General features: G+C 38.8%; 1 pseudogene; it reads left to right on the top strand.

Annotated features, from left to right (window-relative positions):
- The first annotated feature begins 598 nt into the window (after positions 1–598).
- Positions 599–18313, top strand: LOC118619197 (annotated as a pseudogene).
- The last annotated feature ends 222 nt before the right edge of the window (positions 18314–18535 follow it).

The following is an 18535-nucleotide window of genomic DNA, read 5'->3' as shown; positions in this document are numbered from 1 at the left end:
TTGGTGGGGGGGTGGGAAGAGATAAACCACATAACTTATATGCATGTATGCATAACCAATGGACATAGACAACAAAGCCGAAGATGGGGAGGGGGGGTTGGGGAGGAAGGTGTCAATGAGGTAAAAAAGGAGAAACATCTGTAACAAAAATAAAAATAAAAAATAAAAAATTTAAAAAAGAAAACAAAAATAAATAAATAAATAAAACTTTGTACTTTTTTTTTCTTCTTTTTTTAATTCTCACCCGAGGATATTTTTCTCTTTATCATCAGATATAGTGGGAGTGAGGAACAGAGAGAGAGAAAAAAAAACATAGATGTGAGAGAGACACATCTATTGATTGCCCTCCTGCATAACCCGACCAGGACCAGAGATGAACCACAATTAAGGTACGTGCCCCTGACCAGATTCGAACCCATGACTCATAAGTTTGCTCTAATCACTGAGCTAAACCAGGCAGGGCAGCTTTTGACTACATTTTACCCTCCTGTGGGGGCCCCTGGAAATTGTTATTTCAGTGGTGCCCCAAGAACCCCACTCCCACTAGCAATAGAGAAAGGCAATTCACGCAATTCTCCAAAAACAATATAAACTCAGCATGGGTAAAATGAAATTCTATTGATGCCTAAATTAATTTTTTTGCATGAAAAGTTACGAAAAAATGGACCTAAAATGAAACTCAATGAATGGGAAGCATGTCTTGATTGGAAAATAGAAGAATCTAAGAGAAGCACGGATAAATTATCTTCTTTACAAGAAGTTAATAGGGTCTAGCTGTGTCACCGTGGCCACCATGTCTGAGGGCAGCCTGAGTACAGTAAAAGCAGCAGCCCCTCATACCCCTGGCATGGCCCTGCTGCAACCCAAGGCTCTGCCTCTGCCCAGGCCCAGTTCCAAATCATCAAAGTCACTGTGAAGACTCCCAGAGAAAAAGAGGAGTTTGTGGTGCTCAAGAATAGTTCAGTGCAGCAGTTTAAGGAAGCAATTTTAAAATGCTTCACATCCCAAACAGGTCATCTAGTGCTGATTTTTGTCAGAAAAATCTTAAAAGATCAAGATACGTTGATGTATTACAGCACCCTTGATGGAATGACCATTCACCTTGTCATCAAAAGCCAGAACCAACCTCAGGGCTAGTCCACACAGTCCAGTAGTGCCCCGGGAACTAATACTACTACTGCTTGGACTCCTAGAAGTAACTCCATACCTATTTCCATAAATAGCAACCTCTATGAATTGGGAAGCCTGGGAATACTTGCAGGTCCTAGCAACCTGGGTTAGAGCTTGACCAACCGCAATGAGCTCCAGAACCAGATGCAGCAGTAGATTCTGTCCAGCCCTGAGATGATGATCCAAATCATGAAAAACCCCCTTGTTCAGAGAATGTTTTTGAATCCCGATCTGATGAGGCAGCTCATTATGGCCAATCCATAGATGCACCAATTTATTCAGAGAAACCCCAAAATGGGTTGTTGTCTCCTGCTCAACAACCCAGATAAAATGAGGCAGACCCTTGAAATTACCAGGAATCCAGCCATGATAAAAGAGATGATTAGAAACCAAGACCTGGCTCTCAGCAATCCTGAAAGCATCCTGGGGGGTGGGGGGCTATAATGCTGCAGGGCACATGTACACCAACATTCAAGAGCTAATGCTGAATGCTGTACAAGAGCAGTTTGGGGGTAATCTACTTGCCTCTGTAAGGAACAGTTCCTGCTCTGGGGAAGGTACACAGCCTTCTCACACCAAAAATCAAGATCTGCCACCCAATCAATGGACACTACCACCAGCTACTCAGAGTTCTGCAACCACAGACACCACCAAGAGCAGCAGCAGTAGGTCTAGCAAGTCGTTCCAATAGTGCTACTGGTAACACTGTGGCTGCAGCCAATTACATTGCCAACATCTTTAGTACCCCAGAAATGCAAAGCTTGCTGCAACAGGTAACTGAAAGCCCCCAGCTAATCCAGAATAGGCTTTCTGTGTCTTACATGAGAAGCATGATGCAGTTGCTGACCTAGAATCCAGATTAGGCTACATATATGATGCTGAATAACCTCATGTTTTCTGGAATCCTCAGCTGCAGGAGTGGATTCATTCACAAGTCTCTGCTTTCCTGCAGCAGATGCAGAATCCAGACAAGCTGTCAGCTATGTCAAACCCAAGAGCAATTCAGGCTTTAATGCAAATCCAGCAGGGGCTACAGACATTTGCCTCTGAAGTGTCTGGCCTCATTCCAAGCTTCACTCCAGGTATAAGGGTGAGGGTGCTGGGAACTGCTATATGCCTCGTAGGCCCAGACACACCCATAGGTCCAATGAGCCACATAGTGCCATTTACTTCCATAGGGCCCACTGGACCCATCAGACCCACTGGCCCTGCAGATTTCAGGTTATACTACAAAGCCACTGTAATCAAAACAGCCTGGTACTGGCACAAAAACAAGCAAATAGACCAGTGGAACAGAACAAAGAACGCAAAAATGGACCCAAGGCAATATGCTCAATTAATATTTGACAAAGGTGGCAAGAGCATAGAGTGGAGTAAAGACAGCCTCTTTAATAAATGGTGTTGGGAAAATTGGACAGCTACATGCAAAAAAAAAAAAAAAAAAAGAAAGAAAGAAACTAGACCATCAACTTACACCATATACAAGAATAAACTCAAAATGGATAAAAAACTTAAAGGTGACTCATGAATCCATAAAAATCCTAGAAGGAAATGTAGGCAACAAAATTTCAGACATCATACGTAGAAAAATTTTCATTGATACATCACCTAAGGCAACAAAAACAAAGGAGAAAATGAACACATGGGACTACATCAAACTCAAATCCTCTGCACAGCCAAAGATACAATCATCAAAATGGAAAGCCAACCCGCTGTATGGCAGAGCATAATTGCCAATGATTTATCAGATAATGGGTTAATTTCTAATATATATAGGGTGCTCATACAACTCAAAAAAGGAAGACAAAGAACCCAATTTAACAATGGGCAGAGGAGCTGAATAGACACCTCTCCAAACAGGGCATACAAATGGCCAAGAGACATATGAAGAAATGTTCAACATCACTAATCATCAGAGAGATGCAAATTAAAACAACAATGAGGTATCACCTCACACCTGTCAGAATGGCCGCCATCAACAAATCATCAAACAACAAGTGTTGGCAATGGTGTGGAGAAAAGGGGACTCTAGTACACTGCTGGTGGGAATGCAGACTGGTGCACCCATTATGGAAAACAATATGGTGTTACCTCAAAAAATTAAAAATTGAGCTGCCATTTGACCCAGTGATCCCACTTCGAGGAATATACCCTAAGAAACCTAAAACACCGATCAGAAAGAATATATGTACCCCCAGGTTTATAGCAGCACTATTTACAATAGCTAAGATCTTGAAACAGCCCAAATGTTCATCAGTAGACGAATGGATAAAAAAAGTTGTGGTACATATACACAATGGAGTACTATGTAGCTGTAAGAAAGAAAGATCTCTTATCCTTTGAGACGACATGGAGGGACCTGGAAAGTATTTTGCTAAGTGAAACAAGCCAAACAGAGAAAGACAAATATCATATGATCTCACTAATTTGTGGAATATAATGAACATAACAGTCTGGGGAATGGGGTAGTCCTAGAGATGTGGAAGTGAGATACAGACTGACAATCCCCAGAAGAGGGAGTGGTGGGGGAGAGATAAACCCCAGAATGTATATGCATGTATGCATGAACAATGGACATGGACAACAAAGCTGAGGACAGGGTGGGGAGGGGGAAATCAGTGGGAGAAAAAGAAGAAACATCTGTAACAAAAATTAATTAATTAATTAATTAAAAAATCTAATTTACTATTTCAACACAAAGTAAGATACTTAGGAATAAACCTAACCAAGAAAGTAAAAGACCTGCATTTGAAATACTATAGTATGTTGAAAAAGAAATAAGGGAAGATACAAACAACTGGAAGCATATACCATGCTCATGCATTGGAATATTTAACATCATTGAAATTTACATATTACCCAAAACAATCTATAGATTCAATGCAATCCTTATTAAAATATCAATGGTATATTTCAAAATCTAGAACAAATATTCTAAAATTTTTATATTGAACAAAGAAACACACCAAGCCTGACTGGTGTGGCTCAGTGGTTGAGCATCGATTCATGCACTAAAAGGTCACCAGTTCAATTCCCAGTCAGGACACATGCCCAGGTTGTGGACCAAATTCCCAGTGGGGGAGAGGACATGCAAGAGGCGGTCAGTCAATGCTCTCTTTCATTGATGTTTCTCTCTCTCTCTCCTTTTCTATTCCTCTGTCTCTAAAATCAATAAAGAAAAAAATATATTTTAAAAAAGCCTCAGCAATCTGGAAAAATAAGAACAAAGCTAGAGGGATAACAATACAGAATGTCAAACTACAAGGTCATTGTCATCAAAACGGCCTGGTACTGGCACAAATATAGGCATATAGGTTAATGGAATGGAACAGAGACCCCAAAATTTGACCTATGCAATAATGGTTAATTAATATTTTACAAAGGAGACAAAAACATACTTTGAAGTAAAGGCAGTCTCTTCAATAAATGGTGTAGAAGAAATTGAACAAGCACATGCAAAATAATGAAACTAGACCATTTGCTCATACCATATACAAGAACCTCAATAAAAAAATAAAAAAAAAAATGATAAAAAAAAAAAAAAAAATAGGTGAAATGAACAGCTTCCCAGACAAAAAAAAGGGCTAAGGGAATATATTAGCACCAAACCAGCATTGCAAGAAATGTTAAAAGGACTGCTGTAATTAGTAGAAGAAATAGGAAGAAAAATATAACAACATTAAACAAAAATGGCATTAATAAGTACATATCAATCATAACCTTAAATGTAAATGGATTGAACACTCCGATCAAAAGACAGAGTAACTGATTTGATAAGAAAGCATGACTCATTCATTATATGTTGTTTACAAGAGATGCACCTCACAGTAAAAGACTCACAAAGGTTGAAAGTGAAGGGATAGAAAAAACATTTTCCAAACAAATGGAAAGAAAAAAAGAGCTAGGGTAGCAATATTCATATCTGATACATTGAATTAAAAATGAAGGCCATAACTAGAGACAAAGAGGGTCACTACATATATTTAAAGGATCTATCCAACAGAAAGATATAACTTTGGTAAACATATATGAACCCAATATAAGAGCACCAAAATATGTTAAAAATTTTCTGGAGGACTTCAAAGGAGATATCGACAGCAATACAATCATAGCAGGGGACTTCAACATCCCACTGACATTACTGGATAGATCCTCTAAAAAAAAAATAGTAACAAGGAAACAGACTCTAAATGATGCACTAGATCAAATGGATTTAATGGATATCTAAGAGAATTATACCTGAAAACTGCAGAATTCACATTTTTCTCAAGTACACATGAAACATTCTCAAAGATAGACCACATGTTAGGACACAGACTAAGTCTCTACAAGTTTAAGATTGAAATCTTATCATGATTTCTCTAATCACAAGGGCATGAAACTAGAAATGAATTTCAGCAAAACCATTCAAACACATGAAGGCTAAATACCATGTTATTAAACAATGAATAGGTTACCAAGGAGATCAAGGAAGAAATTAAAAACTTCCTGGAAGCCAAGGAAAATGAAGACACAACACAAAATCTATGAGACAAAGTGAAAGCAGTCCCGAGAGGGAAGTTCATAGCACTACAGGGCTATGTCAAGAAACAAGAAAAATTTCTAATCAATGATATAAACGCACAACTTAAAAAAACTAGAAAGTAAAAAAAGGAAAACCCAGAGCAAGTAGAAGAAAAGAAATAAAGGTCAGAGCAGAAATAAACAACATAGACTAAAAAAAAAAAAAACAATTCAAAAGATCAATATAACAAAGAGCTGTTTTTTTAAAAAAGATAAACAAAATTGGTGGATTCTTAGCCAGACTCACCAAGAAACAAAAAGAGAGGACCCAAATAAACAAAGTCAGAGATAAAAGAGAAGTAACAACTGACACCACAGAAATACAAAGGATCATTAATAAATGCTATGAATAATTATACGCCAAAAAATTGGGCAATCTAGGCAAAATGGACAAATTTCTAGAAACGCATAGTCTGAAAATTGAACCAGGAAGAGATAGAAAACTTGAACAGACTAATAACAACTAAGGAAATAGAAAATGTAATCAAGAATCTCTCAGCAAACAAAAGCCTAGGCCCACATGGCTTTATGGGGGGGGGGGTTATAGAACATTCAAAGAAGATCTAATATCCATTTTCTTCAAAATATTCCACAAAATTCAAGAAGGCGGAATACTTCCACATTCGTTTTATGAGGCTAGCATAATTCTAATTCCCAAACCAGATAAAGACACTACAAAGAAAAACTGAAGGCCAATATCCCTTGTGAATACATGCCAAAATCCTTAACAAAATATTAGCAAATAGGATCCAGCAATATATTTAAAAAGTTATTGTCTAGTCAGTGTGATTCAGTGGTTGAGCATCAACCACCAAAATGTCACAAGTTCGATTCCCACTCAGGACACATTCCCAGATTGTGGGCCTGATCCCCACTCGGGAGCATGCAGAAGGTGGCCGATAGATGTTCTCTCTCCTTGATTTATCTATCACTCTCTCCCACTTACTTTCTCTCTCTCTAAAAATCAATAAAGAAAAAAATTTTTTTTAATTATTCAACAGGACCAAATGGGATTCATTCCAGGGATGCAAGGCTGACATAATATTTACAAATCAATAAATGTGATACACCACATAACAAAATGAAAGATAAAAACCACATTATTATATAAAAAAAAATGCTGAAAAATTATTGGACAAAATCCAGCACCCATTTCTGATAAAAACGATCAGCAATGTGGTAATAGAGGGATCATGTCACAACATCATAAAAGCCATATATGAAAAACCTCGAGGCAATATCATACTCAATGGCCAAAACCTAAAAGCATTTTTCTTTTTCTTTTTTCTATCCTCACCCGAGGACAATTTTTCCCATTTTTTGTTCAGATAGAGTGGGAGGGACAGAGAGAGAGAAACATCGATGTGAAAGGGACACATCCATTGGCGGCCATCTGCACAACCAACCATGGCCAGGGACAAACTGCAACCAAGGTACATGCCCTTAGCGGGAACAGAACCTGGGTCTCCCTGGACTGTAGGCCGACGCTCTAACTGCTGAGCCAAACCAGCCAGGGCTAAAAGCATATTTCTTAAGAACAGGAACAAGATAAGGATGCCCACTTTCTCCACTCTTATTTAACATAGTACTAGAAGTCTTAGCCACAGCAATCAGACAAAAAGAAATAATAAAAGGGATCCAAATTGGAAAGAAGAAAGTGAAACTGTCACTATTCACAGATGACATAATAGTATACATAGAAAACCCTAAAGACTCCATCAAATATCTACTAGATTTAATAAATTAATTTGGCAAGGTAGCAGGATACAAAATTAACATCAAGTAATCGACAGCATTCTTGCATACCAATAGTGAACTCACAGAAAGAGAAACTAAAAAAACAATTCCATTTACCATGATGACCAAAAAAGAAAAAAAAAATTAAGATACCTAGGAATAAACTTAACCAAAGAAGTAAAGGACCCATTTGCAGAAAACTACATATAGCCCTGGCTGGTTTGGCTCAGCAGTTAGAGCATTGGCCTGAGGTCTGGAAAGACCTGGATTTGGTTTCTGCTAAGGGCAATATACCTTGGTTGCAGTTTGTCCCCAGCCCTGGTTGGGTCGTGTGGGTGGTAACCACTCGATATGTCCCTTTCACATTGATGTCTCTCTCTCTCTCTCTCTCTCTCTCTCTCTCTCTCTCTATTTCTCTCCCTCCTACTCTATCTGAACAAAATATCAAAAAAAAAAAAAAATGTCCTCGGGTGAGGATAAAAAAACAACAGACATATAGATCAATGGAACAGAATAAAAAACCCAGAAATTGACCCAAGACATTATGCTCAATCGATATTTGACAAAGCTGGAAAAAGCATACAATGGAGTAAAGACAACCTCTTTAATAAATGGTATTGGAAAAATTGGACAGCTACATGCAAAAAAATTTAAACTAGACCATCAACTTACACCACACACAAGAATAAACTCAAAATTCATACAAGACTTAAATGTGTCTTGTGAATCCATAAAAGTCCTAGAAGAAAATGTAGGCAACAAAATTTTAGACATCACACCCAGCAGAATTTTTACTGATATAATTCCTAAGGCAAGAGAAACCAAGGAAAAAATTAACACATGGGACTACATCAAACTAAAAAGCTTCTGCATAGCAAAAGAAATGAGAATCAAATTGGAAAGGGAACCCACTATATGGGAGAACATAATTGCCAATGATATATCATATAAGTGGTTAATTTCTAAAATATATAGAGTGTTCATACAACTCAACAAAAGGAAGACAAAGAACTCAATTAAAAAACTGGGCAGAGGAACTAAAGAGACACCTTTCCAAAAAAACAAACAAACAAACATACAAATAGCCAAGAGACATATGAGAAAATGCTCAACATCACAAATGACCAGAGAGATGCAAATTAAAATCTCTGTGAGGAATCACCTCACACCAGCCAGATTAACTGCCATCAACAAATCATCAAACAACAAGAGCTTGCAAGAGTGTGAAAAAAAGGACACTCTAGTACACGGCTGGTGGGAATGCAGACTGGTGCAGCTCCTATGGAAAACAATATGGTATTTCCTCAATAAATTAAGAATTGAAGTGCCATTTAACTCAGTGATCCCAGTTCTAGGACTATATCCTACAAAGCCTGAAACACCAGTCAGAAAGAATATATGCACCCCTATGTTCATAGAAGCACTATTTACAATTGCTAAGATCTGCAAACAGCCCAAGTGTCCATCAATAGATGAATGGATGAAAAAGCTGTGGTATATATGCACAATGGAACACTATGCAGCTGTAAGAAAGAGAGATCTCATCCTTTGAGACAATATGGTGGGACCTGGAGAATATTATGCTAAGCAAAATAGGCCAATCAGAGAAAGACAAATACACATCATCTCACTTCTTTGTGAAATATAATGAATAAAATAGACCTAGAGACAGAAAAAAGTACGGTTCAGACTGACAAACCTCAGAGGAAGGAGGTGAGATTAGTGATTAGATAAACCATAGAACTTATATGCATGTATGTGTAACCAATGTACAAAGACAACAATTCTAGGGGTGGTGAGGCATGATCGAGAGGAGGGTGTCTAGGGAGGGAAAAAAGAGAAACATCTGTAACAAATATAAATTAATTAAAAAATACAAATTACCTTTTATAAAAAGTCATGGGTGTGTAAAGTACAGTATATGGAATTTAGTTAACAGTGTTGTAATAACTATATATGGTGTCAGATGGTTACTAGACTTATTAGGGTGATCACATTGTAAGTTATATAAATGTCTAATCACTATATTGTAAACCTGAAATTAATATAATATTGTACATCAACTTTAATTGATAAATCAAACAAACAAACAAAAAATGGATAGATGACCTGAATAGGCTCTTCCAAAGAGGACATACAGATGGCGATAGACATATGAGAAAATGTTCAATGTCACCACTCACAGAGAGGCAAATTGAAACAAAAATGAGGTATCACCTCACCTGACAGAATGTCTACCCTCAATAAATCAACAAACAACAAATGCTGGTGAAATGTGGAAAAAAGCAAGCCCTGCTTGTTGGAATGCAGACTGGTGCAGCCACAGTGGAAAACAGTATAAAGTTCTCTAAAAAAATAAAAAATAAAACTGCTTTTTGACCGAGTAATTTCACTTCTGGAAATATATCCTAGGAATCCCAAAACATCAATCAGAATAAATATATGCACTCCTATGTTCATAGCTATGTTATTTACAATAGCCAAGTCTGGAAACAGCTCAAGTGCCTATCAGTAGATGAGTGAATAAAAAAGTTGTGGTACAATTACACAATAGAGTACTATACAGCTATAAAAAAGAAGGCTCTCTCACTCTTTGCGACAGCATGGATGGAATTGGAGATTGATATGCTATCAAAATAAGCCTGTCAAGGAAAGACAAATATCACATGATCTCATTTATATGTGGAATTTAGTGAATAAAGTAAACTGATAAACAGAATAGGTCCAGAGGCATGAGTGCATGAAAAAGACTGACAGATCTCAGAGTGGAGGTGGTGGTGGGACAAGAGATTAACCAAATAATTTATATGCACATGTACATAGCCCATGGACACAGACAATAGTGTGCTAAAGGTCTGGGGTGGGGTAGGGCAGGGGGTGGGTGGAGGTATGTAAAGGGGGGAAATGGAGGACATATGTAATACAGTCAACAATAAAAAATTAAATTAAGAAAATAAAACTGAAGCATGTTATTGAGTCAGCCAGAACTGTGGGAAACTGTTTCTTAATTTTGCAGGATGCTCAAAAAATCTTAAGTGTTTCTCTAAACCATCTAACTCAGAACTAGCTATCAGAGATATGGCTTGACCTCTCAACCTTCTTCTCTGGAATCTGCAAATGCACTCAGGGAAAAAGTTGCTGTTACTAGACTTATGTTTCTGGGCCCATGACCTTTTTCACCATGTTCAGGTTCTCCAGTATCTTCTAGCAAACACTTTAAATATTTAGTTCATCATTGTCCTAACTGAGAGTGTGAGACTCTTATTTAATCTGCAGTCACAGAAAGAGAATGCCCTGTGTATTGTTCCAAAAATGCAAAAGATTTGAATTCTAACATACATCTTATTCTAGTATTTTGCATAAGTTATCAAGAAACTATGTATTACTGTTTTGTTTTGTTTTTCCTCCCAGTATAATGTGAATCTCTCCCTATCAGTATACCTAGTTCTATGTTATTGTTTGTAATGATTGCCTAAGGCCAACCATTGAATTTGAGCATTTATTTAACTATTTTTAATGGACATTTAAGGTGATTCCAATTTGGCTACAATAGAAACAAGATTGAAATATACATCCAAGCTCATCTTGTGTCACTGGAATGGGACCAGGTTCAGAGCAGGTCTGCCTCAGGCTGGCCAACAGTGTGTGGGTTCTCTTGATGCTGTACAGGAAACACTTCATAACATGAGTCCAGATTATTTTGAGAGCACATTTATTAAAGCTGGGGATATTGAAACAAAAGAAGGGCTTAGGATAGAAGAAGCAACAAGAGAGGGTCTAGGTGGGGCTGCTTTGGCTCTCTAGAAATGTTATAGAAAAGAAATGAGCTAAGGCAGGGATGTTGTTAGCTCACTAAAAAGTCAGAGAAAAGGGGGCCTTGGAGATAGTTTGATGGGGTAAGCATGGGACGTGGTACTGCTGTCCACTGATCCCCTGGTTGCAAGTCTTGTGGTGACCTTAAAAATTTAGGACAAAGTTTACACCCAAGAAAGAAAAGGCATGGGTTTGCTCCAGAGAAACCTGTGTTAGCATTTTTTTTTGTGTTGAGGGCTTTTATTTCTTTATTGCAGGTAGAAATCCTAGGGGAAGTCTCAGGGGAGAGTTTTAGCAGAATATTAATCAGCTTTTATGATGTGTTCTTTTTTTTTATCCTCACCCAAGGACATTTTTCCATTTTTTGTTCAGATAGAGCGGGAGGGAGAGAGAGGGAGAGAGAGAGAGAAACATCGATGTGAAGGGACACATCGAGTGGCTGCCACCCGCACGACCAACCAGGGCCGGGGACTAACTGCAACCGAGGTACGTGCCCTTAGCGGGAACCGAACCCGGGTCTCTCTGTACTGCAGGCCGACGCTCCAACCGCTGAGCCAAACCGGCCAGGGCACGATGTGTTCTTTAATATTTTGATGTACCAAAATGAACTCAGAGAGAGACCAAGGTCATTTTCCGGTTGACTTTATCTCTATTTAAAATTTGTTTGATTGTAATTGTTTTGTTGTTGTTGTTGTTATTTATTCCCTTAACTTTATCTGTCTTTGGCTTTGGCTGGCATTAATGGCACTAATTGGGTCTCTGTATTCTATCTCCTCAACCAAGGTGATTTAAGCTATTTACTGTCTGGTTAGAGAGGTGAGATGTACATCATTTGATCTCAAGTCTCCTTGGTTATGGAAGATAAAATTCTGCAATTTACTAGCTGGCTATAAATTGCTTGAATTTTTTGGCTCTATCTGTCTAACCAGGTAGCTCAGTTTTCCTTTTCCTAATTGTCAAAGATTCTCCTGACATCTAACTATCCTGCCTCATTTTTTACCATGGTATCAAGAGATATGCTTGACTATATAAATGTGCTCCCCCCAATTCATATGTTGAAATCCTAACACCAAGGTGATAGTATCAGGATGTGGTGACTTTAGTCATAAGGTGATGAGTATGGAGCATTTATGAATGAGATTAGTGCTCCTTCTGTTACCATAGACAGTAATTTGGAGTGCCAGGGAGTCTCCCATATTGGCCAAGATAGTGGCAGGGGCAGGTTCTTACACTGTGCATGACAAAAGCTAGGAAAATAAATGGGTAGGGCCCCAAGTGCACCAACAGCTAGCAAGGTAATTGAATATAAAAAACCCTGCCCTCCTTATCCCTGTAAGAATGGCAGGTTTGAACAGAAAGAGAGCTTGGTCTTTGAGAGGAGAGTCTGCCATTCTCCTAGGTCATGTGGCTACTGAATAAAACCTCTTTTCTTTTGAACCAGCACCTATCTCACAAGTTTGGTTTGCCTGTGACAGGCAGCTGAACCTGTGTTTTTTGGTTTCCCTCTCACCATGTGGGGACACAGCAACAAGATGGCCTCCTATCAACCAGGAAATGGGCTCTCATCAAACAATGAATCAGCTGGATTCCTGATTTCAGACTTCCAGCCTCCAGAGTTATAAGTAATAAATTCTGTTGTTTATAAACCACCCAGTATATAGTATTTTGTTATAGCATATTGAATGGACTAAAATAATGCCTAACCTACATATGTGACTTTTTTGGATATAGTCCAAAAATACAGACTATATAAAGGATCTTATGCAGTGTAGCACAAATAGAAGGACTATTATAAATAAAACCTCAAACAAGATTATTTAAAAAGTTTTATATTTATTGACTTAAGAGAGAGATAGAGAGAAAGAGTGATTGATTGATTGATTGATTAATTTGTTATTCCACTTCTTTATGCATTCATTGGTTAATTCTTGTATGTGCCCTAACCAAGGATTAAACTCACTACCTTATCATATCAGGGGGATACTCTAACCAACTGAGCTACCCAGCTAGGGCAAGATTATTCATTTTGAAGCTTAAAGAGCTGGGAATTACTAGTAGGGTGTATTATAATTCAGTCATTAACTGTAGAGGTAGAGATTAGCCAGTTATTAAATGTAATAAAATAATTTCCAAACCATGACTTTTCTAGTCATTCCTTTTTTCTGGAACATTTTTCCTAGACAGTTGCAGTTAATACTACAACCTTTGAGATTTGTCTCTATGTGGAACTTTGGTTCAGAAATAGCTTTTATGGTTTGGTCACATGAAGACATTTTGTATGACTTTCATATTCAAGGTACAAGAGAGACATTTTATTATAAAGTTATCTCCCTTTAAATCATATTTTGGAAGCAACTTCTCATGCTAATGTTTTATTTCCAAACTGTTGGGTTGTATAGAGATTTCTGCTTTCTTGAGTTCAAGTAATTAAGACACTGATAAGAATAAAGTCTATTTTCTCTGAAATCTAGCTCTAAATATAAGTTACACATTGATTGCTATTCCAGGAGCTATGGATTCTTCAGGTCCAGAGGGCTTTCAAAATCCAAGTCCTCTGCCTGGGCCTATGTTCCTGATGTACTGCTTCTGTGGAACGCATGGTAGTCACCAGGCAAAACTTCCAAGGATTAGATTCACTTGGCTGCTCAATGAAAACATAGATTCCTGGGCTTTATCTCAGAATTGCTGAGCTTGGATCTCAGGAGATTGGGGTCTGGGAACCTGGACTTTTAATAATTCCCAGTTGTTTTTCATAGTCAGGCTCTGATAATCAGCTTTTGGGGATCAATGATCAAGCCCAACACTAAATATATTTCCTTCTATTTCAATATAAGAGAGTGACCTGTATAGATCTTTCCAGCCAGGCAATAATATATATATATTTAATATTTTAAAATTTATTTTTAGAAACAGAGGAAGGGAGAGAGAGAGAAAGAGAGAGAGAGAGAGAAACATCAATGAGAGAGAACATCGATTGGCCACCTCCTGCATGCCCCCATTGGGGATTTGGCCCCAAACCTGGGCATGTTCCCTGACCAGGAATTGAACCAGCGACCTCTTCGTACATGGGTTGATGCTCAACCACTGAGCCACACCAGCCGGGCATATTTTTGTTTTTGATGAAGTATAGCAAATAAATAAAAATGTGTTAAAAACACAAATGTACAGATTAGCAAATTAACATAAAACCAAAATCCAGGTAATCCTCACCAAAGTCATGACATGAAACATTGTCAGCATGTCAGAAGTTACCCTCTGCTCATTCCTCATCAAAATTTGTGCTCCCACTGCCAAGTCACAGCTCTTCAGGATCCCAGCCCAGAGAAAGGTTGTTTCATTAGGGTCTTGCCCAAGTCTCTCCAGCCCCTCTTAGCCTAGAGTTGCCTCCCAGATGTTTCTTGTAGGTATAGGCAGTCCTTCAGATTTTTGGTGGGGGTGATTCTCCCAGTCTCCAATTCTAGGGACACTGGACTCAAATCCTATCCCCTCCCCCAAACAGGAATGCTATATATACTTCCCTATTTCCTGTTTCTTCTTTAAGCGGCAATGCTTAACTTTGGCTTATTAAAAGTACCTGGGGGAGTTTTAAGTTCCAGATGCCCAAGCCACACCTTAGACCAGTGGTTCTCAACCTTCCTAATGCCATGACCCTTTAATACAGTTCCTTATGTTGTGGTGGCCCCCAACCATAAAATTATTGTTGTTTTTTTTTGGATTTTTTGTGTTTGTTTTTCTTTTCTTTTTTATCTTTATTGTTGAATGTATTACAGATGTTCCTCATTTTTCCCCCATTGATCCCCTCCTCCCCCCTCCTACCTTTTCCCACACTGTTGTCTGTGTCCATTGGTTATGCATATAAGTTCTTTGGTTTATTTCTTCCCATCCCCCAACACCTTCTCTTTAGGGTTTGTCAGTCTAGCAACCAATTTGTTCTTCTTAATCTCTTCACCTCTTCCACCTATTCTCCCAACCCCCCTCCCATCTGGCAACCAACAAAATGTTCTCTGTATCTACGAGAATGTTTCTGTTCTGCCTGTACATTTTATTTGTAGATTCCATTGTCGATAAATATGTATTCATTGCCATTCTGTTTGTTCATATATTTTATCTTTTTCTTCAAAAAGACCCTTCAACACTTCACATAATAATGGTTTGGTGGTGATGAACTCCTTTAACTTTTTCTTGTCTGGAAAACTCTGTATATGGCCATCGATTCTAAATGACAGCTTTGCAGGATAGAATAATCTTGGTTTAGGTTCTTGCTTTTCATCACTTTGAATATTTCTTGTCACTCCCTTCTGGCCTGCAAAGTTTCTTTTGAGAAATCAGCTGACAGCCTTATGGGAACTCCCTTGTAGGTAACTAACTGCTTTTCTCTTGCTGCTTTTAAGATTCTCTCTTTGCCTTGAAGTTTTGCATTTTGATGATGATGTGTCTTGGTGTGGGGCTCTTGGGGTTCACCTTGTTTGGGACTCTCTATGCTTCCTGGACTTGTATGTCTGTTTCCTTCACCAAGTTAGGAAAGTTTTCTTCCATTATTGTTTCAAACAGGTTTTCAATTTCTTGTTCTCTCTATTCTTCTGCTGGCACCCCCAAGATGTGAATGCTGGCATGCTTGAAGTTGTCCCAAAGGCTCCTTACACTATCCTCATTTTTTTTTTTTTTAATTCTTTTTTCTTTTTGCTATTCTGATTGGGTGTTTTTTGCTTCCTTATATTCCAAATTGATGGTTTGCTTCTTGGCTTTACCTACTCTACTATTGAATCTGTGTAAATTATTCTTTATTTCAGTTAATGGCTCCTTCATTTCTGACTGTGCATCCTTCATTTCTGACTGGTCCTTTTTTATGCTCTTGAGGCCCTCACTAAGTTCACTGAGGTTCTCACTAAGTTCATTGAGCATCCTTATGAGCAGTATTTTGAACTCAGCATCTGTTAGATTGCTTATCTCTATTTCACTTAGTTCTTTTCCTGGAGATTGTTTTTGTTCTTTTATTTGTGACCTGTTTCTTTGTCTCCTCATTTTGGCTGCATCCCTGTGTTTGTTTTTATGTATTACTTAACAAGAGGTATGGGGCTAGCTGAGACCAGATGCTGCTTATTTGAAAGAATTTAGGAAAACCTGAAGCAGGATCTAAGACAGGCCAATCCTATGGTAAAGCAACTGGCAACAGCTTGGGTGGGCCTGAAATTTGGGTGGGGCAGGACCTCAGGGAATCACTAGGGCAGGGCAACCAGTATGAGCTAGGTTGCTGGAGTCCCAGATATGGTGGCTGTCTGCTGCCCCAAGGAAGGGCTCACCAAAGGAACAAAGGCCTCTGATAGCACATTTGTCCCGGAGAAAGTACCCTCTCTAGCCCTCGCTCCAATGCCAAATGTCTCCGGCGCCCCCTCAAGCTGCCTCCCCTCCAAGCTTAGAGGGAGTGAGTCTGATGAGTCCATGTGTGGGCCCTTTAAGAAGAGCAGGCAGGTGGTCCTGCCACCTCAGCCTCCCTGAGCCTCAGTTCCTGCTGGTTTTTTCCAGCCAGAAGTGATGGGGACTTCTCTTCCTGGCACTGGAACACTGGGTGGGGCACCTGGTGTAGGACGGGGACCCCTCAGTCCTCAGTGAGGACCTTCCCAGCTGAGGTATCCTCCTGATTTTTATCCTCCACACATGGGTGTGGGACCAGTCTATCCACCTCCGGCCCTCCTACCAGTCTCAATGTGGCTGCTTCTTTATTTCTGTAGTTGTAGGACTTCCATTCAGCTTGATTTCAGGTGGTTTTGAATGATGGCTGTTCTGTAGTTTAGTTGTAACTTTGATGTGGTTGTGGGAGGACGCGATACTGCATTTACCTACTACGCCATCTTGACTGGAAGTCCATAAAATTATTTTCATTGCTACTTCATAACTTTAATTTTGCTACTGTTATGAATTTCAATCAGAAATATGTGTTTTACGATTGTTCTAGGTGACCCCTGTGAAAGGGTCATTCAACCCCCAAAGGGGTCACGACCCATAGGTTGAGAACTGCTGCCCTAGACCAATTACATGAGAATTTCTTGTGTGGGATTTAGGCATTGTCATAGTTTAAAGCTTCTCTGATGATGCTAGTGTACAGACAAAGTACTGTTTTAAAGTTCAGCACAATTCATGATGACCAGTTGAAGCATTTGCCAGTGTTGCATAGCATACACATTTATTTTTACTTTCACGTAATGTCTTTGAGGTCAGCTATTGCCACTTGAAGGTTACAACACTTCTGTTATAGAATCTAACCACTGGGATGGTCTGCCTGAAACAGTTGACTTTAGAGGAAGCAAACTGGCTATGAAGCAGGAAGAGCAGGAAGAAGTGCTAATCTGCTTAGTGTTGTCTCTAAGGAAGTAAAAAGCCAGAGGGCAAGAATACTACTCTGAATAAACCCAAAAGTAGAAGAAAAACAAAACAAAACTGGATGTTGGCTGTCTTAGTACAATATTAACAAACCAGTAAATACTAAGGAGTTCAGAAATCCTGTTGGTATAATCAGTCTGCCAACTTCTTACAATTCTCTTACAGCTGGGTAAAAGTTTCTGGGTAAGAGCCATTAACTGCATAACCCTGAGTTGTCTAGTCTTCCTGCTCCTGCAGATCTAAACTTCTGCCAAGCAGCATTCTGAATGAATAGGCACAACTGAGCCAATTCCTTCCCTAAAGGAGATCACCTCAACCAACCATACATATCTTTATTCCTGGGAATCAAGGAAACATTTAATGCTTACAAGTATGCATATGTTTGTTCAAAAAGGCAGAGCAGAAATAGGAAAAAGGGAAATAAGTAGTTGCTTTCAAGAAATGGTTTCTGGCTGTAGTAAATGACTCATGCCAACCATGAAATTTCAGTTTAAGAGTCCTAAGGGAATAAAGAACAGGTGAGTCAACAGAGATAGCAAAAATGAACATCATGGGTATGGTAGATATTGACTACTAAACATCTTTCCTACTAAGCATTTTTTTCTGTGGAGTCTGTGTTAAGCTTAAGAATTTTTCTCATTAGGGCTACTGAGGCCTTTTTCTCCTGTCAGCCTATTTATAATTCTCACCTCTACTTCTGCCTGCTTCTCACTGGGGCCAACATAATTCCATGTGACAGTTCTGTCCTACTCATGCTGACACTGTCTAGTCTGCTCTCCTGGTTTCCACTGAATGGTGGTCCATGGGATTCTGTTCTGTAATACAGATAATCAACCAGGCTTAGGCACCTCACTGAAATTGGCAACATCAGATT

This window comes from Molossus molossus, unplaced genomic scaffold (genome assembly GCF_014108415.1).
Source record: "Molossus molossus isolate mMolMol1 unplaced genomic scaffold, mMolMol1.p scaffold_m16_p_6, whole genome shotgun sequence".
NCBI classification, from domain to species: Eukaryota; Metazoa; Chordata; class Mammalia; order Chiroptera; family Molossidae; genus Molossus; species Molossus molossus.
Note: the sequence above shows the minus strand (reverse complement) of the source record. Positions and strands in the feature narration are given on the sequence as shown.